The sequence below is a fragment of the Orcinus orca genome, chromosome 10, assembly GCF_937001465.1.
Source record: "Orcinus orca chromosome 10, mOrcOrc1.1, whole genome shotgun sequence".
NCBI classification, from domain to species: domain Eukaryota; kingdom Metazoa; phylum Chordata; class Mammalia; order Artiodactyla; family Delphinidae; genus Orcinus; species Orcinus orca.
In genome coordinates, this window is record NC_064568.1 from 95116074 (window position 1) to 95131176 (window position 15103).

The 15103-nt window shown below is 44.4% G+C and overlaps 1 long non-coding RNA gene across 6 annotated transcripts in view; it reads right to left on the bottom strand.

Annotated features, from left to right (window-relative positions):
* LOC117202695 (uncharacterized) overlaps positions 1-15103 on the bottom strand; it is a 197410-nt gene that overhangs the window by 95785 nt on the left and 86522 nt on the right. For all 6 annotated transcript variants that reach the window (XR_007479902.1, XR_007479900.1, XR_007479901.1 and 3 more), the window contains exon 3: positions 2262-2361. This is a non-coding gene — a long non-coding RNA (uncharacterized LOC117202695). The remainder of the gene's footprint in view (positions 1-2261; positions 2362-15103) is intronic.

Here is a 15103-nt window from a genome sequence, read left to right on the forward strand (position 1 = left end):
TTGAACAGCTCTTCATGCGCCTCTTGGCCATCTGTCTTTATGCCTCTTTTTTTTTTTTTTCCTCGGTACGCGGGCCTCTCACAGCTGTGGCCTCTCCCGCTGCGGAGCACAGGGTCTGGATGCGCAGGCTCAGCGGCCATGGCTTACGGGCCCAGCCACTCCGCGGCATGTGGGATCTTCCTGGACCGGGGCACGAACCCGTGTCCCCTGCATCGGCAGGCGGACTCTCAACCACTGCACCACCAGGGAAGCCCTTTATGCCTCTTGCTTAGTTTGTCTTCAGCATGTCTCCCTTCGTGTCCCACCCAGTTCTGTTTGGCACCCCTCCTCAGTAACATCCCTCTCTCCCCTCAGCTTCCACGGCTCTCACGGGCTCTCCAACATCAAACCGAACTCTTAGGAAAGAGCTAATTAGTCTATCTTGTTACGGCAAATCATCTAATAAGAACTCTGTACTATCTGTCTCATGGTTGTTTGCCTTGAGGCAGAGCCAACAAAACCATATGTTTATGAAAAAAAGATAATTTTCAGATACCTTCAGGTATATTATTTACTTAAGAATAAGCTACACACACCAAGGCATTTTTATCTGAATTTGCAGCTTCAGTCCTAACACTTTCCACATTTTCTATTCCACCAAGTGAGGATGTGCTTTCAGGATAAAAAGTGTGTTGGGGGTGTGGAAGGATGGAGGGGGGATGCCCACAATATCCCACCCAGCTTTACAGATGGGCATAGGGATGGTCCGTTCTGCACATTTATTATCAAAAGTAATATCCTGATGTGGCTTTATCTGATGTGTTCTTTCGGAAGGATCCAGGCTTGTGGCCTCAACTAATAAATTCTCTGCATTAACATATCGCTCTGTTGTAAAGTTTGGATTTTCAGTAACACATAAAAGATAAAATGAATCTGTATATAAAATGTCTGTTAGCCTTGTTGATCATTCAACGCACAAGCAAGTAAGTGAACAAATAAAAACCCACCACTGCGTAATGTAATGGAGCCTGTGGACTAAAAAGCCCAAAGTTACCAAAGTCTCAGTAATATAGACCCTATACCATAAAGAATAATTTACAATTAAAATATAATGTTTTTTTCTTGGATTCAGGAGAAAGTATCTACAGGACATGCTGATGTGTGTGACAGGAATGTCTGACACCACAGACATTTTTTGTTGTTTTTTAAACAAAATCTTACCAATAGGTAAGTAGGTAAAGAAGGAAGTAATCTTGTCAAAGTTAGAGGATGCCCCGTCCCTATCCGTACAACCACACATGCACACATGAGCAACATACGTGCACACTCACATGAGCACACATCTGCATTGTGACCCTTGAAGAGGCTTCACAGAGCGTAGTCAGAACATCTCTGCTTATATTTACCCTAACAGAGCCTGAAGCCATAATAGTTGGGCTTGGCTTGGTGCCTAAACTGTAAATTTGTAATTAGTTCCAGAAAAACAAATGATACTCAAATGAAGAATGAGCTTGGGAGAGAGGGAGGAATCTGATTTGGAATGTCTGCATGTTCTTATGAAATCATCTGTGAAATACGGGGAATCTTGAGTCCTGGGTTTTAGCTTTGGCTACGAACGAATCTGATTACCTTGAATAAGTTACTGAGGCTCTCTGTCCTCCAGTTTTCTCCTATTTGTAATGAAGAATTGCAGTAAAAAATTTCTGTCTACCATCCTTCATGCAGATGCTGCATGCTACCATATGTAGAAAAATACATTCCAGAAACAAATACTAGGATGCCTAAAAATTCTTTCCCATGAACATTCAGTTCTTTGGGCAATAAATAAAAGAAAACAAGATTATTCTGCTAAATACAGCCTGTCATTTCAGATGCCTCTGACCCGTCTTTCATCAGGCATACCCTTCCGATGGTGGAACAAATTCTTGGATTTAGAAGGAACAGACAACATGAGGCTTCAACATCATCAAATGTCTTAACTCACCATCCATGTAGTGAAGGGATCTAGGAGTGGAACTAACCACAGTCTGATGCTACAAGGGCTGGCCAATCACTGCATGCACGGGACTTGATCCAGTCCTTTTTCTGGATTTCCAAGTGACTCGACCGTACACCATGAGCTAAGGCATCATTGGACAAGAGGAATGTGCCACTGGGTGGACCGACGCCAGGTGGTGATAATTTAGGGCTCCATGTACATGCTCAAACATTCATGACACGATGATGCAAAACAACTTTGAAGCACAGACTCCTTGGAAAGGCCACAAAACATACTCACTTACCTTCTGCCTGAAGTGATCTTGTCCGACTGCTGTTGGAACTCTTCCCCTTCCACGCTCCTTTGTTTGGCTGCTACCTTTTCACTCAGACCTTTATTCTCCCCTAGTGGAAACAAAATGTTCAAAATTGTAATTTTGTCATCACAGAAAATACTGACTCTATATTCTGAATGAAAACAAAATCCGTATTAAAAACACATAGTCAAACATGCTTCGAGATGATTCCAAGTATGTTTATATACAGTTGGACTCATTCTCAACTAGACCATTCCTTTTGGGAAAGATCTTTTGGGATATCCTATTATAACAGTTCTTTTACTATTAGCTTCTGGAATTATTTGGAAATCATTCCTTCTTAATTAGCTTGGCTAATTGAAATTTTATGTATAGGATTAAGACAATTTCACCTTGACATTGGTTTTTATAGGTTGTATAGGTTCAAGTGAATAATCAGGGCAGTTCATGAAATTCAAGATCATGTTCTGTCTGAAGAAAGAAGGAAAACATAGGGCTTTCTTTTCTTAAAACAACAGAGAGACCAGTCATTCATTTATTCAACATTTATCTAGTGACTATGTGTCAGGCATCGTTCTAGGCACTGCGTAGCCAGCAAGGAGTAAAACAATCTACTTTTGTGAATCTTCTCTGTAAGGATACTCTGGGGACTGGCAACGTGTGGTAGAAAAGGATAGATTTGCAAAGTTATATTTAGCCATGCCGTCTGCAGGTTTTAGTGCCACTGCAATTGTATGTAATGGAAACAAGAACCCTTGATATTTTATCAGAAATTACTGATACAACAAAAATAGGCCAGAAATAGAATAAGTGGAGAAAATTGTCTAGATTTAATAAATTCCTATAATATTAGTTATTTTTACACTGCAAATTTTCTCCTGAACTTACTTTTGTGTGACAAAGAAATGTTATCTAATAAAATAGTCAAATTGAAGCTATATGCCCTAAGAAACAGAATGACAGAATAGGCAATAGCTTTTTCTTTTAGTTCTGGACATGAAGAATTATCCCTGAACCTCAGTAAGCCTCAGTTTTTCCCTCAGTAAAACTGAAGAAAGAGATTGCTATTCCACCTTGGAATTAAGTAGCATTTATAATTATTGTATTCTTCTTTAGGACAGGCTAAATTTGTGAGAGCAGAGACCATGTTTGTCTGTTCCCCCACGTTATCCCAAGTTACACAGCCTATGAGGCATTCAGAAATATTTGTTGAAAGACAGTACACATTTGTTAAAGACTGCTGTGAGGGTGACATGAGAAAACATATGACAGATTATTTGAACACTGTGAAATATTTTTAAGTTAAACTCACTTTGTTTCCTGCTTTCTTGATATTTTTGCAGTTTGGATAAATGCTTGACCTCTCTCTGGGGATAACCAAGTTGCTTACCAGGAAAACCTTGGTCCCAAACTTTGAGAACAAAATCTAGCTTACTAGCTAGCTACACTAGCAGTTTTTCCATTTTGCCCTGAGATGATCTATCCTTCCCCAGGGCTTTCAAAACAAGGTTTCAAAGTGAAACTTCATCACAGTCTCTGAAACCATCTTCCTCTATTGGCACCAAGATAGGATGTCATGATGTCCAGCGGTTCAGATGCATACCCCAGCAGCGTTCTGAGTCAGGCTTTGAAACAAGCCATCTTTCTGTAATGAATGGTCAGGATAGAGACCCACATGAACCCAGATCAAGAAGAGATTTGGGCAACATCCTGAGAACGCAGCACAGTAAGTCACGTAGCATTAATCATCCATCAGCCCCACCCTGTTGCTCCTTAGGAGGAACCCAATTCTTTCCCAGCATTTCTTCACCCAAGTCCACTGCAGTTGGCTACCTCCAGTGGGGTGTCCGTCCCCATCCCCAGCCATCCTCCCGGGCAGAGGACCCTGCTAGCCCTCACTCACAGCTCTAAGTGAGCTCAGCATTTCAAGGAAAAGCATTTTCTTGAAAGGTCCCTTCAAAACAACGGGCCTCATAAATTCCCTGTGACATCTCTGGCCCCTTGGTGTCTTCCTTCTACTTTCCAAAGTAGATGGCATGTCACGTGCATGGTGTGTGAGCCCCTCGTCTCTGCTATAGACCAAGCAGCCCCCAGCCATAGGCTTCACCTCATGACTTAGCAGGTTCCCAGACTCGACCATCCCTCCAACTCCCTTCGGTGCCACCCAACGCCATCTCAAGCCAAATCTCGTCCAGACGGTGACCCGCTGAAGCTCTCATCATGGGTATCCGAGGGCTGGCTCCTGGCAGTTCTGCATCACTGCCCAAATCAATCCATGTAGAACAGTGGCATGATGACCACACCGTCTGGCATCACGTCTGAAGTGTTCCATTTATTTCCCTTCAGGGACATCAATGTATATTTTTTCCTACCTTCAATGAATGCCCTATTGAAAACCCTAAGGAGAGACAGCTAACTGTGAAGGACATTTACCATCAGCACATAAGTTCCAAGGTTTTACGATGTGTCTGACAGAATCAGACACAGATACTTTACCCTGGGCGCTTATAATTTCCCGGAAAACCGCATTGTTCTGCCCACACCTGGTGCCCTACTAAGTGCTGCTGACCAGTGACTGGACCCAGATGTACACTGAACCGTTGCTGTTTAGTTTCCTTCTCTCTTTCTGGAGGTGAAGGATTTGCTGGGACCAAATCCCCAGGGGAGCAAATTTGGGTGCTGAGTAATAAGGCTGAGATGGACTCCCAGGGAAGTCTTGTGTAGGGAGCCATTCTCTCTGTGTGTGTGTGTGTGTGTGTGTGTGTGTGTGTGTGTGTGTGTGTGTGTGTGTGTGTGTGTGTGTGTGTGTGTGTGTAGGGGACAGGGGATATTGTGAAGTCTAGTAGGGAAAGATTAATTCTTTTGAAGTACCAAGAAACCCAGGAGAACATACATCTGATAGTAATGATGAGGAAGAAAAGCTCTTTAAAACACTTCTAAAGGTTGTTCCTGGAAAGGAAGGAAAAGCTAAGATGTTCCCCCCACTTCCCTCTCACCTCCTTCCCTCAGTGTTATATTTAGATCCTTACTGGAGCAGAGTTTCTCCTCCCATCCAGCAGCCCAGGGCAGCCCCCTGTCGCCATGGTGGCAGAAGATGCCAGGACAACACCTGGCTTCCTGAGCTAGACTGCAGATGCCCCAGCCCCACACAGACCAGCAGAGGCTGCGTCCCAGGGGGCTGTCCACATGGGCACCATGGGAAGGCCTGGTTGCGGGGGCCTTCACAGCCTGGGGCAAGGCCAGGGCTGACAAACGCCAAGCAGCTGGAAGAGGAACAAGTGGGACTTGGGAAAGGGATGGAGTAAAGCTTCAGAAGAAAGTCGAAGCTGACACTTTGCTGGCACAAAATGACATTTTATCAGCTATTGGGAAAATGGGCCACAAGTGCTCGGTCCTAAGGGATTTGAGTGGTATTTATTTTTATTTTAAAATAATTCCAGACTTAGAGAAAAGTTGAAATAGAACAAAAAATTCCCATGATAGCTTCACCCAGATTCCCCAAATGTTAACATTTGCCTTTACCACATTTCCTTTGTCATTCTCTCTAGATGGATGGATATGCAGATGTATAGATACAGACATGGATATACTGATAGAATTTTCTTTCTGAACTAAGTTGCAGTTATGATGTCCTTTTGCCCCCAAATCATTCAGATAATGTTATCTAGTTGATAGACCTTATCCTAATAATGTCCTTCAGAGCAAAATAATTTTTTTTCTGGTTCAGGGATCATGTGCTGCATTTAACTGTCTCACCTCTTTAGTCTAGAATCACTCTAGAGTCTTTCTTTGTCTTTTACGAACTTGAAATTTTTGCAGAATGTTCCTCCGTTTGTATTTGTCTCACGTTTCCCAGGTTTAGATTCAGATTATGTACTTTTGGCAGGAATGTCACAGAAGAGATGTGTCCCCCTCACCCACTGTATCAGGAGGCAAGTGAACTTGGTTGGTTCCATTAGCAGTGAGGCTGACTTTGATCATTTGGCTAAAGTTCAGCCTTCTCGGTTTCTCCACTAAAAAGTTACTGTTTTCCTCTTTGTAATTAAAAATAATCTTGTGGGGAGATACTTTACAATTAAGTCAATAGCCTGTTTGTCATCAAGCTTTCACTGGCCAGGTTTAGTAGCAACCATTGATGTTCCTTACCTGAATCAATTGTCATTGTGATGTTTGCCAAATGATAATTTTCTAATTTCGCCATTCCTTCTACATTTATTAGTTGGCATTCCACCTCCCTTTCCCCCTTATTTTTAAATAAAATTTATTTATATCAGTTTGGCCTCATGGATTCTTATTTTATTTAATGGATAATCATCTATTAGTGTGAAATTTATTTTTAAATAGTGGCAGTGATACACTGGGATCTGATGGGCCACACAGAAGTGTTGCTTGACTTTTTCAGTGGTCCCTGGGATACATTTTCTTCCAGAGTCCTGGGAAATGGAACTTGCTGCTCATGAGTTGTTGGTTTGGACTGTGGTCAGTAAAGAAAACTGACCTGGGGCCAACACAACTGCCCAGGCCGCAGTTATTCATTGTGGGCGGTGTTAAGAAATAATCTCCTTCCCAGAGGGCCAGTATTTGGGGCCTTTGCAGGGTTGCTGTGACCAGTGGAAGGAACTTGGACACACAGGAGTTGGATGGTATGCTGGCCAACTTGAAGGCAATGAAGATCAACTCAACTAATTCTGGAATTCATCCGCCCTTCGTAAAAGGCAAGCAGATTGCACATGGGATTGTGAACTGAAGATCAATGAACGTCAGTGATGGGGGTGACTTCCGCATCCTAGACTCTAGAACTCTCATCGTATGGCTTCCTTTTCACCCTCCCCTGCCTTTCTCTTTGATCTGCCCCCTGCTCAGTCCCTTGCTTCTCATCAACTTCTTACTTTTATTACTTTTTTCTGATTCATCTGCTTGTGCCTTAAGCACCCGAGGGCCTAACTTTATCCAAAAGATCAGGTCTCAGATCTGAAGCTTTTACTTACTGAACTCTTCTTAGAACTGAGTGTACCAGGCCATGGTCACTTGTGGGTTATGTTTTGGAGGAACTGGGAAGGATCTTGTATTGGTCAAAACTCTTTGTGAGGGCTTCCCTGGTGGCACAGTGGTTGGGAGTCCACCTGCTGATGCAGGGGACACAGGTTCGTGCCCCGGTCCGGGAAGATCCCACATGCCATGGAGCAGCTGGGCCCGTGAGCCGTGGCCGCTGAGCCTGTGTGTCCGGAGCCTGTGCTCCACAACAGGAGAGGCCACAACAGTGAGAGGCCCACGTACCGCAAAAAAAAAAAAAAGATAAAACAAAACTCTTTGCAAGCAACAGAAATCAACTCAAGCTAGTTTAAATACAAAAAGACATTTACTATAAATATAAAGAAGCATCAGAAAAAAACCCAAGAGCAGAAATGTCAACAGATCTTGGGGAGGGTTTAAATCGGACTGAAGTGCGCCCAGGTGCTCTCTCATCTGTGCCCCTATTCTGACATCAGCCCCATTCTCTTCTCTCCTCTCTGCAGACTGACTTGTTCTGCATCTCCGGTCCAAGCGGGAGAATATGTCTGCCCCTTTGGAGACAGAGTTTATAGTTGATGGTGCCAGTGAAAGTCCAAAAAAAGAGGAATCTTTGTGTATTAGGCAAATATCCCAATAGATATCCCTTAGGTTTATTACCCCAAATTTTCTCTTATTTATGTCTTAAATTCCACTATTATTAAGTCTTTATTTTTTTGTTAGAAATCCTTCTTCAGGCATATTTAAAAAAATGTTAAACAATTTAACAGTAAATTGTTGGGAAAAAAACGAAACAAAGGATACACCCCCCCCCCCGTGTATAATCTATTGTCTAGTGACGGTGTTGTAAATATTTGATGTCCATTCTTCTGTCCTCAGTTCTTTGTGTGTGTGTGTGTGTGTGTGTTTATTAACCACATGGGTACAATATTATACATACATTGTTTCAGCACTTGCTTTTCTCACTTAATTATCAGCATGTTACCTTGCCATTAACATTTATTCTAAAACATAATTTTTAATAGTCACACGGTCTTCCTTCCTATGGCCGTGCCGTAATTTAACCAATTCTCTATGTATCAGACAGTTGGTATCCCTTCAGTCCATAAGCCAACGCAGGCAATGAGCTGCCTTTGCTCCAAGGCTGTCATATAGCTTTGACTCTCTTCCTCTGGCCAACATTTCTCAGCATGGAGTGGACCAGGCTTCCAACCTCAGCCAGGAAGATTCTCTCTCCCAGGAATGTGGAATTGGGGCCTAGAGATTCCCAGTTTTTTTGTGTCGTTATGCACATTTTTTGGTAGCTGGGAGGCGGCCATAACTTCCCATGGGGAAGGAGAAGCAGAAATAAACAGCTGACTAAGATACAGATGAAAAAATCAGGGACAAGAGATGGAAGGAAAGTAACTCCATGGATTGTCAGTGATTTTTCATGTTCAGGTTTTAGTCCTTAGAGTAGGTTGAATAATGTTGTCTCTTTAAAATTCCTATCCACTTGGAACGTTGGAATATAGCTTTACAAGAAAGTCTTTGCAAATGTAATTAATTAAGGATCTCAAGATGAAATTATTTTCGATTTAAGGTGGGCCCTCAATCCAATGAGTGGCGTCCTTATAAGAAGAGGTGGGGCACAGGGACAGAGGAAAAAGCCATGCGAGGACAGAGGCAAAGATTAGACTTATGCTGTCACAAGCCCAGGGACACCTACACCTTGGGGCCACTAGAAGGGGGAAGGGCAAGAATGATTCTCCACTGGAGCCTCTGAAGGGAGCAAGGCCCTACTGACACCTTGGTTTCAGACTTCTGGCTTCCAGAACTGTGAGAGAATAAATCTCTGTTGTTTTAAGCCATCTGGTTTGTGGTACTTTGTTAAAGGAGCCAGAGGAAAGCGATAGCAGTCACTTCCCAAGGACCAGGTGCATCGCAGTCTTTGACTCAGGCAAGAGGGGGCCCCTGCCTTGAGCCCCTTGCCTTGGAGCCCCCATCTTAGGATCCCTGCTGCACCCTCCCTCTAGCCAAGCCCTCCCCATGGGGGCTAAGGGATGTGCCCAACTGAAACCCAAACTTTCTTCTTTGAACCATACTCCAAAAGACCAGGATCCCTGAACTCCCAGCCCAAATGGCCCAAGCCCATTTGGGGACCCTTTCCCTGGGTTTTGGCATTTCACCTTGCTATTACATGTACCCCTAGATCCAAAGACTAGGTTAGCGTGGTAATTTGCAGGGGGTGAGAATGGACTTGAATGGGTGGGCTGGTGAGTCCACACATGTGATGGTCAGCAAGGTCCCTCAAGATGTAGAGCTCACCAGGAGGTGAACAGAGAAAAAGGGCCAGTCAGCGCCAGGGGACCAGAGGGCCTGGGATGAGATTGTGGCTTTCCACGTGCTGCATTTTCTGACACAAAACTCTGAGAAGTCTAGTTCTCCGGATTGTTGTGAAGGTATATTTGTCAAGGTAGGGAATCAGATCATTATATTTAACTGTTCAAATATTATATTTATAGCTTGATTATAACCCTTAAATACTGAGACAACTGGAATGGGGACCTTCATTTGTCCTCTTGCCGAAAGTTACAGATGTCAAAGTCAGGACTGCCCCGTTGTATTCCTAACCTCAGTCCCATGAGACATGTTTGTCTTTGTATCACCAACCCCCCTCCTTTGCTTAGGCTGGCTGGTCTTGGCTTCTGCCTCTCGCCTCTACAGAATCTTAGTGCACTCTATTTTTTTTTTCAAATTTAGGTTACTTTCAGTTTGTGGCCATTCTGTTGTAAATTACACTACAGTGAATCCAGATGCATACATTTTTGTGCATATCCTCAATTAGTTCATTAAGATAAAGTCCTAGAAGAAGGAATGACTAAATCACGGGGTGTAGAGATTAAGACTTTAATACACAAAATTCTTCCGCACAGGTGGTATAAGAGGATGCCTCTTCTCCCCTCCCCTCCCTGCCAATGATTAAAAGGTGTCTTCCAAGGATTATTCTTTTCTTTTAACCTCAAATGCATTGAATTCTTAGTGAAAATACGTTAATTTGATCACTCTTCTGCTCCGTAGAACATTCTAGGAAATATTAGACCCTGGGTTTGGAGCTATGCATGTCTTGCTAAAAGGGTTTAAAAGGTGTAGACAGGTCTTCACAGGTGGTAATACCGAGGGCAATGAAGACAAACATCCTCCCTCTCCCAGCTTTGCTCAGGATGTCAGAGTTCAAACTCCTTTTATATGTTACTGAAGCTACTTTTCAAACAGCATTTTGGAGAAGGAATCCCAGGGTCCCCTATAAGTGACCTTGTACATCTTATTTTTGTTTTCTGGAGATGTGAAAGGGTGGTAATATGATGTAAGGGTACCAATAGCTTTCTGCTTCTGAATGTCGGGTGTGGCCTGTCTTGCCACTCCCTTGTGAGGAAAAGAGTGAAAGCATGACAGCGAAACAGTAGACGGGTACGGCTGGTGGGTGATGTCGCCGTCACAAGCATGGGGAGAGAGGAGGGACTTTTTTAAAGGAGTTGACAAAGGCTTTACAAGCATACAGGTCAGAAGGGGGAAGAGTCATTATTTCAAGACCAAGAAGAGTTGAAAACCAAAGATATTCATCATTAAGTCCTTCCTGGGCAGTTAAGTTAAATTAAAACTCACCCTTATATACTTCCTAAATTGTCTCACACACACACACACACACACACACACACACACAAATGGACTGCACGCAATTCTTCAGCCTCTGCCTGTGGAAACAAAATCAATATTGTGTTGCACATAAAGCACCTATTTAATTTAAAATTGCATTTTATAGTCCATTTACCCCACCGGAGTAGCCCAAAGTCAGTCACTTCTTTCTGTTCATTTCCAAGCTCAGCTCACTTTCCATTGTTCTCCTTGTCAGTGTTAAGCTTGTGAAGGGGGCTTTGAAACAGACAAGAAAAGCTCCAAGCAGGAAACCAGCTCCGAGACCTCGGGTGAAAAAAGCAGCGCACATACACACACGCGTGCGTGCGCGCGCGCGCACACACACACACACACACACACACACACACACACCCTCGCGGCTCTAAGCTGGCATGCATTTAGCTTTTTTGTTCTTCCAATTCACTGTAGCATGAAGAAGGAAGAAAGAAAAAGAAATAGCCTCAGGAGAGGTGTATGCACGTGCGTGTGTGCCCACGCGGTGCTGTGTTGGACACGTGGGTTATGATGTCACAACTGCAGACAAATAATCAAAGTGATACATATGGTATGTTCTCTGCCTTAAGGGCCCGGGTTTTACTTGTGTAATCTTCTGTCCCTCAGTCAGCTGGTTCAGTCCTTGCATCACAGCATAATTCCTTCTTCACGTAAGGAAAGGAAACCTTCCACGAAACAGTAATTATGCTGAGCTAAAACAGGCATTACAAACACCTGTCGTCCGAAGCATCCATGTACTATATCGTTCAGAGGTTCCTAAGAGACCTTGTTCATAGTTACTACATGTGGCAGCAACAAATAGCCCATAAACGCATATAGATAAGAAATTTAATTTCCTTTCATTTTCTTCAAATCTATATCTATTCTGAGTCTCCATCTGTCCAGGTACTTGGGACATATTCTTGGTTAGTTCATGGTCCCCCGCTTTCTCCATGTAACTCTAGGGTGACAATGTTCTACCAAGATGCCAGGCAGGGTATAGGTTCCTGTTGCTCTGTATTCACACTGGCGTCCACTGAGATGCCCATTGCTGGCCTGGTCCCCAGATACCCACCCACACAGTTGGCTGCAGCCTCCATGTTACTCCATTATTCTGTCTTCTCTCATTCACAGGCTGTTCTACTCCTACTCATGCAGAGACGCTGAAAACTCTAGAAAACTCCAGCTGCCTCCCTGCCTCTCCCAGGTCCGTGGAGTTCTCTGGCTGCTGCCACTCCAGAGGCTGCAGACCACGCCGTCTCAATCGCCCTACACAGCCCTCTCTACTCCAGAGTCTGCCTTCCTTGCAAGGCCCCCCCTGAGAGTGGAACATAGATTCCATCTCCCGACCCACGGACACCCCTGAGGCCCAGGGCTCTCCTAGCAGACGCAGGGCGTTTTCCTAGTGACCCCATCTCTCGCCTCTGGCTCATCGCTTTCCTCCAAACTGGGAAATCCTTTCAGATCTCCAGAAGCTGAAGCAGACACCGTGGGTGCCTCAGCCAGATCACGGGGATCCTTAACTGTCCTTTGACGCCCACGTCCCGCCTTTGTGCGCATTTGCTTTTAATGTCCTGCACCTGTGACTCTCTTCTGAGTCCCCCGTGGGGCTGCTGGAACTGCTTTCCGTGAGCCAAAGCTCACACACACGCAGAGAGCCTGAAGGGTCTAGGAGTTTATAGCCAAACCTCCCCCTCCCAGGGTGGTCTTCAGCCAAAGCCTGATGGGTGAGGAAATAGAAAAGCTCAGCTCTCTTATCTCGAGTTGACACAAACTCTGAGGCATAATTTATGCTGCAGGATCAGGCCGAGGCTGGCAATCACACTCTTTCTGGCCGTCCTCCTTTCTGTAGTGGACGCCGTGGTGTGCCGCCCAGACCCCCTCCAGGACGGAAGGTCTTCTCCCCCAGTGACCGGGAGTGCTGCCACCGACAGCCCTGGCTGGGAGCCCTTGTGGGAGCTCAACCCAAAGCCTTCTTGGGGCAGCCCTCATCCATTGGCTGGCTGATGCCGGCGTATACACACAAATGCCTTACCACAATGTGGGACAATGCTGAAGGGCCCCTCCACCTCCAGAGCCCTTCCTGGGGTCAGCTGAGGCCTTCACAATCTGCCTCCCAGCCCAACTTCCTCTTTTACCCAGTCCTGCTGACGCCCCTTCCTTTTCCCAGGTGGTAATGCTGGACGCGTTCTCCAGTGACCCTCCTGCACAGGGAGCAGCGGGTGGGTGCAGGGCTCCAGAACGTACGCTCTGGAGACACACTACCGTATTAGGGAGTTGGCTCTGCTACTTGCCAGATGTCTCAGTTTGTGCGGGCTGCTAGTAACAAAATAGACTGGGTGGCTCACAAACAACAAACGCTTCCCTCTCACAGTTCTGGAGGCTGGGAAGCCCAATTCATGGTGCATGCACATTTCAGTGTCTGGTGAGGGCCTGTTTCCCAGACGGTCATCTTTTGGCTGTAACCTCACATGGCAGAAGGAGTGAGAGCTCTCTCTTGGATGTTTCTTATAAGGGCACTAATCCCATTCATGAAGGTCCCACCCTCATGACCTCCCAAAGGCCCACCTCCTAATACCATCACCTTGGGGGTTAGGATTTCAACATATGAATTTGAGGGGGACACAAACATTCAGCCTATAGCATCAGAGGTGCCATTCTGGGCAAAGTACTCCATTTCTTGTTACCTCAGTTTTCTCATCTGTAAAATAGAGATGATAATAATACCTATCTTACTGGGTTGTAATGAAAATTAACATACATAAAAACATGCTTTAAATCATGCCCAGCACATAGAAAGTTTCCAGTAAACGCTAGCTATTTTATAATGTATACAAGGTCTTCAAATTTTTTTCTGAGGAGGACAAGACTTTTGAAATTCAGAAGCCTGAAAAACACTCCAAGCTTCACCTGTGTCATTGCTTCTTGAGATAATGAGTATAGAACAGTCTAGCTTGAAAGAAGGAAATGGGGAAAAGGAAGGAGGTGGGGAGAAATGAAAATTGGTTAATATTTCAAAGTATTATCCTGCCGTGTATACTTAGAACCTTTCATCTTGGAATAAGCCAATGCATTGACCATGGAAAAAGTCATCTAGTTATCCTGAGACAAACCTTTTTTTTTTTTTTTTTAAATTAGAAGTCACAGTGTTTGATGACCATTTTTCAGATCCTTAACGTGCTTTCTCTTGTGCTATTTAGTCAAACTGAGAGCTCGAAGTTTCCCGTTAAACCAGGCCAAGTCTGAACAGGATCACAGGAAAAAGATACCATCAAATTAGTCAAAAGGGTGTAGAAATAGTCTTATTTGGTGGGAGGGGAGGAGAATGCAGGGGTTAGTTCTCTGTTCATTTCTATGTGACAAGGAATCTTCCCCAAAACAAGGTGGTTTCTGGTTGGAGGGCTATCTTGGACTCTATAGATATCAATAAGGGAGCCTTTTCCTCCCATGGCAGGTGTGCATGCTATGCTCAGCCCGGGACTCACACGAAACCTTTCCTCCCTGGTATAAAACAATAGCTATGGGAACTCTCTCCTGACTGAAGAACAGGTCTAAGACACTCACCCCTTGTAAGCTTCTTAGCTACGTGCCTCATCCAATCGTAAAGCTAGCGACTTTGGTGGGGACACCTTACTGACAATAGCGTTCGGAGAAGAATGGCTTGGATTTGGAATTAAATATTTATAATCCCTCTCTGGGGGCAGTGAGCTTAGCACAAGGCATCCGCGGGCGTTGGCTCTCCTGAGGTATTTTTCTCATTCTCCCTGGCACGGATAAAATCTAAACTGTACTTAAGAAACAGTGTTAAATGTGTTAGTTCACTGAATCTGGCATTTATAATGCAATTTAGCCAAGTTTTATATTGACAGCATGACATTTTTAAAGGGCCCTTTCTGATTAACAAGGTTCAGAATCACTCCCCTGATTATGCTCGAGGAGTGAGTATAAAACGCTACAGGCTCTGGAAGCAATGAATTGAGGCTCTGTTAGCGTTCGAGGCATTTTGCTCTCTTAGTGACCATTTGGAGGGAGGATCAGGCTGGGGCTACATTTTTTTGGACAGAAGAAAATGTTTTCTTGTTTTTAGGGGACTTTCTGTAAGAAAAAGGCCTCAAAGAGCAGAGGGGCATCCGCAGATTCCAAGCCAAGAA